The following is a 6,415-nucleotide window of genomic DNA, read 5'->3' as shown; positions in this document are numbered from 1 at the left end:
TCATTACTTTAAGACATGAATGTCAGTCAATCCGGAAAATTTCAAGAATTCTATGATGAAACTGGCTCTCATGAAGACCGCCACAGGAAAGGAAGACCCAGAGTTACCTTAGATAGTTAGTAGGGGTGTAACGATTCGTTTTAACAACGATTCGATTTGTATCACGATTCGTGGTTGTCGATACGATTCAAGGACGATATTGGTTAATTTAGAACGATACGATCCGAAACGATTCAGTGACTTGAAATCGATTCAGTAACCTTTTAGCCAAAAATTCAACCAGTGTGACTGAAATAAATACCTGGATACTGGACAGTGCAGGTGAAGTTTCCTAGATTCCTGTTTCTTGTAAGGACCGCAATGGTGGCTTGATAATTTCTCGCTCGTCGGCTTCTCCTCTGTCGTCCGCCATGCTATGTTTTGTTGTCTTGGCGCCTTTGCGCTGCTGCTGGCGCGATGACGTCACGGATAGGCAGACTGAATCGAGTAATGTTTAAAGCCTTTATCATTAAAAGTGCTAAGAAAAAACATCCATATAAACAGGGGTGCACATCCCTTTTTCAGTGAGTTACTCAGGTGAGTACCAGCAGATGGTGTCTGGTACTCACCCCATATGTAGCGTGGTCTTAATAAGTACAGTCTTCCTCACTGTCCTCTTCAGTGTCGCCCCCCACTGTCCTCTGCTTCAGCTTCCTGCATGGTAGATGAAGATGCTGCAGATACACCTCCCTGTCCTTGGTTGAGCCTCCGATTAGCTGTCTCCATCCACAGGTCAACAGCAAGCTTTGGGTCAAATGTCTCTGTGGTCTGCTTTGACAGGTGAATGTGCATCAGGGCTGAGAGACGAGCATGTGACAGACAAGATCTGTACTTGGTTTTTATTATGTTGAGATGTGAGAATCCCCTCTCACAAGCTGCACTGCTTAAAGGCAGTGTAAGAGACCGCTTAACCACCTTGTTGATGTTGGAATAAGCATCTGGGTTACTTGTACTTACTATTTGGACCAAGTCATACACAGAAGAGGCTCCCAGGCGTTTTCCTGCCTGCTTTAAGCGCATCCATTCTGTCACAGTGGTATCTTTGTCAAGTTGCAAGGTGGCCTCATATTTCTTGAGAATGCTGCAAACTGTTGTGTTTCCAAAACTGTGGAGGTCTTGCATTTCCTGAGGCCATGTTGAAGGATCAAATACTAAGAAATGATCACATGACTTGAGGGAGTCATATCTGATTTCAAACTCTTCAATTAACCCCCTGAGTAAGTGTGTCTTGTCTCTGTCAGCATCAGCATTGGAAACAGTGTGTGCCCTGTGGCTTCCACCATCAAGCAGAAGTGTGAACTGTCCAATGGCCACCATGAGTTCATCCTTACATTCTCCAATGGTCAGCTTTTCCTTCTGAAACCTAATGGATGTGGTCTTCAAAATGTTGCAAATGTCAAGCATGTTTGACAGAAAGCACTGAAAACGCTCTGTGCAGATATGCTGCAAGTCACTTATCACTCGTAACCAGTTGCATTTTAATGGCTGGTAATAGTCTTGATATTTTTAACAGTGTTTCATGCCTCCATGCAGACCATCTGGTATTATGAAACTTACCCAGTTCCACAAAGGAGATCCCATTTTCTTCACATAGCTTTATTCAGTGCAGCAGTTTTTTTTGCTCCACCTTTTTGTAAATAAAACTGCAGCAGCTTGACCACAGAGTGATGAAATGTCTCACAGTAAGGAACGTTGCGATCAGCTGATTTTGCGCAATTCTCCAGTGTGTGTGCGGTGCACAGAATGTGCACAAGGGAGTCTCCAACCGCAGCATGTTGCCGGAGTTTTGGCACAACGCCGTTGTAGATACCTACGTTGACAGCAGCCCCGTCTGTGCACACAGCGACCAACTTTGTTGTCCAGTCATCCAAGCCTGTGTCCTGGAAAAGTCTCACAAGTCCGTCTGTTATGGCCTGTGCGGTTCGGTCAGCACCCAATTCAATCAGTCCAATAAAGTCCGAAGTAAACTCTCCGTTGCTGGACACAGACACAATGTAAACTATTTCCTGCTCAGTTTTTGTGATGTCCTCAGATCCATCAAAAAGCAGCCCCCAAAATTCAGCAGACTGCAACTTGGCTCGTAACTCCCCGCTGATGGTGTGAGCGATGCTCTGCATGATCCGTGTGCCCCCTTCACGTGAATGATATGCACCTCCGACATTTACTCCTAGCCGCTTCAGTAAAGGAACATCCTCAGAATAGGAAGACATGGGACGTGCGTGTTTAGCTTTATGGAAAGCGAAAAATATTAAACAGAGCTTGCCGCTGTTCTTCATTCAGCTTGTCTCGCCATCTGGCAAGTGGGCGACTGGACATTTATTCTCGGCTAGCTTTTAGCAATGGCTTGCGCCACATTCGTGTGCTCCTTGCTCTTTTCATGTTTGTCAAATAAAGGATGGTTGAAATTCTTTGAGCCTTTATAAAATGCACCTGTTTTGTCTGCTAGATGTGGATTTGAGCGGCAAATCTTGCACCACATTTCAGTGCGCTCATCGTTAGCTTCAAGCCACTGCACATCTTGGAGCCACTTTTCCGAAAAAAGTATTTTCTTCGGCTCTGGCTCCAGTTGGCGTTTCTTTGTAGGTGGCGAAACGCCAAAGAAGCTGCTTAATGTCTGTTGCTTTTTGGACATCCCTGACAGTAGTTGACAAGTAACATGTCATGTGTAAGGTTAGATGAGAAGATCGGTCAAGTACGCAAAGGCGCGTAGTAACACAAGTGGCATTACGCATTCCTGATTTTTGTCGCGCTTGCGTATCTGCGTACCAGTTATGTGCACCCCTGCATATAAAGTCTGACGTGCTTAAATCCAATGGGTTATTTCCTAGTATCGATACAATCAATTTATTACATTTTAAAACGATGTTAGATCGATATATGTTGTCCAAAAGGCCAACTCGCCGAGCACAGATCGATGTAGTTGGATCATAGGAATATAAATTGATACATCGATGTAGTAGATGGATCGTTACACCCCTACTCTACCCCTGTTCCTCTGAAAAGGGCAGTAGAAGCCGCTACCCCACGAGTGGAGTGAGCTCTGATACCCTGAGGCAATTGCCGCCCCGCTGCCTCATAAGCTGTCTCAATGCCTTCACAAAGCCAGTGAGACAACCGCTGTTTTGAAAGTGGTCTACCTAGTGCAGCCGCACCGTGACACACAAACAACTGAGGCGATGACCTAATTGCTGCTGTGCGCTCGACGTAACACGCCAAAGCGCGTACCGGGCACAGGCGATGGTGCTTCTCCTCACTCCTCTCTCTATGAGGAGGAGGAGAAAAAGCCCACAGCTCCACGGTCTGTGACCTATATGAACTCTTAATAACCTTTGGCACAAATGCCGGGTTAGGACGTAACACTGCTCTGCTCAGGTCACCATTGATGGCCAAGCAGTCAGGTCTCGTCGAAAAAGCACACAAATCACTGATCCGCTTAGCTGTAGTCAAAGCGAGCAACAGTGCTGTCTTAATAGACAGCATCTTGAGGGGTATTTGATTCAATGGCTCGAACGGCGACTTACATAGCGCTTCGAGTACCAAAGCCAAATCCCACTGAGGAAGCGTGACTCTAGATGTTGGCCTAAGTCGCCGCGTTCCTAATAGGAAGCGTTTCACTAGAGGGTGGCTAAAGACATTGTCTCTGCCAAACCCCTCATGACAAGCTGAAATCGCTGCTGCAAACACCCTAATAGTGGCCGGCGATTTTTGCTTATCAAACATGAGCTGTAGAAAAGAGAGAATACTCTCCACCTGACAGCTCATGGGGTCTACACCTTGTGTAACACACCATCGTGAAACACGTTCCATCTACTGGCATACATCTTAGAAGTGGAACTGGCACGTGAACCCTGTATGGTCCTGATCACTGCATCAGATAACCCACGGCGCTCTAGCCTGTCCCTCTCAGCAGCCAGGCCTTCAGTGGTTGGCCGATTATGGGCAACTTCCCTATCGTTCCTTCCGCCTGAGACAACGCGTCCCGTCAATGTGGAATTGGCCAAGGTGGCGCAATCAACATCTGACTCATCTCCGCAAACCAAGGAGCCCCCGGGCGATCGGGCGCTATCAGTATCACTGACAGCCCCCCTGACCTCACCCTGGCTAGCAGTGGGAGAATGCAGGACAGCGGAGGAATGCATACAGGAGAACTCTCGGCCACGGTTGGTGCGCAAAGGCGTCCCTTCCCAGTGGCGGTTCGTCCTGTTCCCTCAGAGAGAACCACAGAGGACATTGCGCGTTCACGCGTGACGCGAATAGGTCCACCTCGGCTCTCCCGAATTGTTCCCAAATCTGGAGAACAATGTCCGGATGCAGACACCACTCGTCGTCTCGAGGACCCCCTCTTGACATGAGGTCTGCTCCTACGTTCAAGTAGCCCGGAATGTGTGCTGCTCTCAATGAGCGAAGGTGCTCGTGAGCCCACAGCCACAATTCCTTTGCCGCCCGATGGAGAGCAGGAGACCTGACTCCTCCCTGGCGATTTATGTGAGCTACTGTGGTCCGGTTGTCTGACCAGACCAGCACATCGCGACCCCGAAGGGTAGACGCGAAGTGGGTCAGAACCAGTCGAACCGTTTCCAACTCCAAGAGGTTGATATGACGACCTGATTGAGGCCACACACCTCCTATCGCTTGGGTCTGACATGTCCCTCCCCATCCCGTCAGGGACGCATCCGTGAATACTGGGATGTGAGAGGACACCTTTCCTATCGGGACTCCGTGCGTGAGAACGCACGGGTTTCTCCAATAGTTCAGATCTGCACTGAGCGAGAGGGGAACCACCACCAACCGATGACGTTGACGCAATGGGTCTAGTCTTAGTTGGGCGAACCATCGCTGCATCCTGCGCATATGCAGGAGTCCCAGCGGAACCACAGAGTGGGCTGACGACATGAGACCCAAAAGTGACATGATCGACAGCGCCGTCACCGTGTGATTCGGACGACACTTCCTCAAGACTAGCAACAAGGCTAACCTTCGGGGGTCCGAAATTCGAGCCCTCATCCTCACAGTGTCTAGCTGTATCCCCAGGTAGACAATCTGATGAGTGGGCCAGGGCGCGCTCTTTTTCCAATTCACAGCAAACCCCAGACTTGTGAGATGCATCACTGTCTGTGTTGTGTGAGTGATCGCCAGCTCTGCTGAAGGGGCGAGAACCATTAGATCGTCCAGGTAGGCTAGTAGCCGTATTCCCTGACGACGCAACGATATCAATGCCGCCTCCACACATTTGGAAAATGTGCGAGGTGCCAGGGCGTACCCAAATGGCATCCTCGTGTATTCGTACGCCACCCCTTGAAAGGCGAACCGCAGAAACTTCCTGTGACGCGGCTGAACCGGCACATGAAAGTACGCGTCCTTTAGGTCTATAATCGTACAAAAGTCCCCTCTCTGGACACATTCCAGCAGACGTTTTGTCGTTAGCATTCGGAAGGGCCGTTTGGTTATGCTCTCGTTGAGAATGCGTAAGTCCAAAATCGGCCTCACTCCCCCCGTCTTTTTGGGCACTAGGAAATAAGGCGAATATAGCCCTTTGTTCCTTTGCTCCCGGGGAACTACTGTCACCGCCTCCTTCGCCAAAAGTTCCGTAATCTCTGTCATCAGAGCGGCCACTTTGTCTGGCGTTTTTATCACCGTCTCCACCACTCCCCTGAACGGGGGTGGGGTCCGGTGGAATTGGAGGGCATAACCCTTCTGCAACGTCTGTTCTAGCCAGCGTGAGAGGGTGCAGCTTCTTCGCCACTGCCAACAATGCAGAGAAAGTGGCTGAGCACGAAGCTGTGGTGCATCCAGCAGGAAGGACCTGTATTCCTCTATGGCCCTTACCGCCACTGTTCCCCGATATTGAAGTGGTGGAACAGCCCAAGGTGAGCATCCCGTGAAAGGGAGAGGAACCATCAATGCGTTCTGAGAAAGAAAGGGGAGCAGGGACGTCGTTTAAACCCATAACCGTCGTATTCCTGCCCTCCTTGAACGCATCGCGGGTCTGAATTGCGCTGACCGAGGTCACAGCCTGCGGCAGGGCACCATCCCCAGCAAGCGATTGCGTCATCTTAGGTGACTGCAATTCGCTATCAGAGCCCTTCACTACAGTACTCCTAGAAGTCTGTAGTATGAGGTCTCTATGAGGTAAAACAAGGCGGCGCCTTGATACCTTCTTAACTTTCACCTTCTGTGTGTGTTCAACTCTGCACCCCTGGTGGGTTGATTCACGCTCAGTGTGGTGAGTACTGGCTCGTTCTGTCAGGGGAGCTTATACTTTGGTTATACCCATAACCCTAGTAATCCGGCCCTCCGTGAACGTAGCATGGGTCTGAATCGCATTAACCGAGACCTTGGTCTGCGATAATGCGCCGTCCCCAGATAGCTGCTGTGT

This window comes from Coregonus lavaretus (assembly GCF_964263955.1).
Source record: "Coregonus lavaretus genome assembly, contig: HAP1_SCAFFOLD_924, whole genome shotgun sequence".
Lineage (NCBI taxonomy): Eukaryota > Metazoa > Chordata > Actinopteri > Salmoniformes > Salmonidae > Coregonus > Coregonus lavaretus.
The sequence above is the reverse complement of the archived record's forward strand: the minus strand, read 5'-3'. Positions refer to the sequence as shown.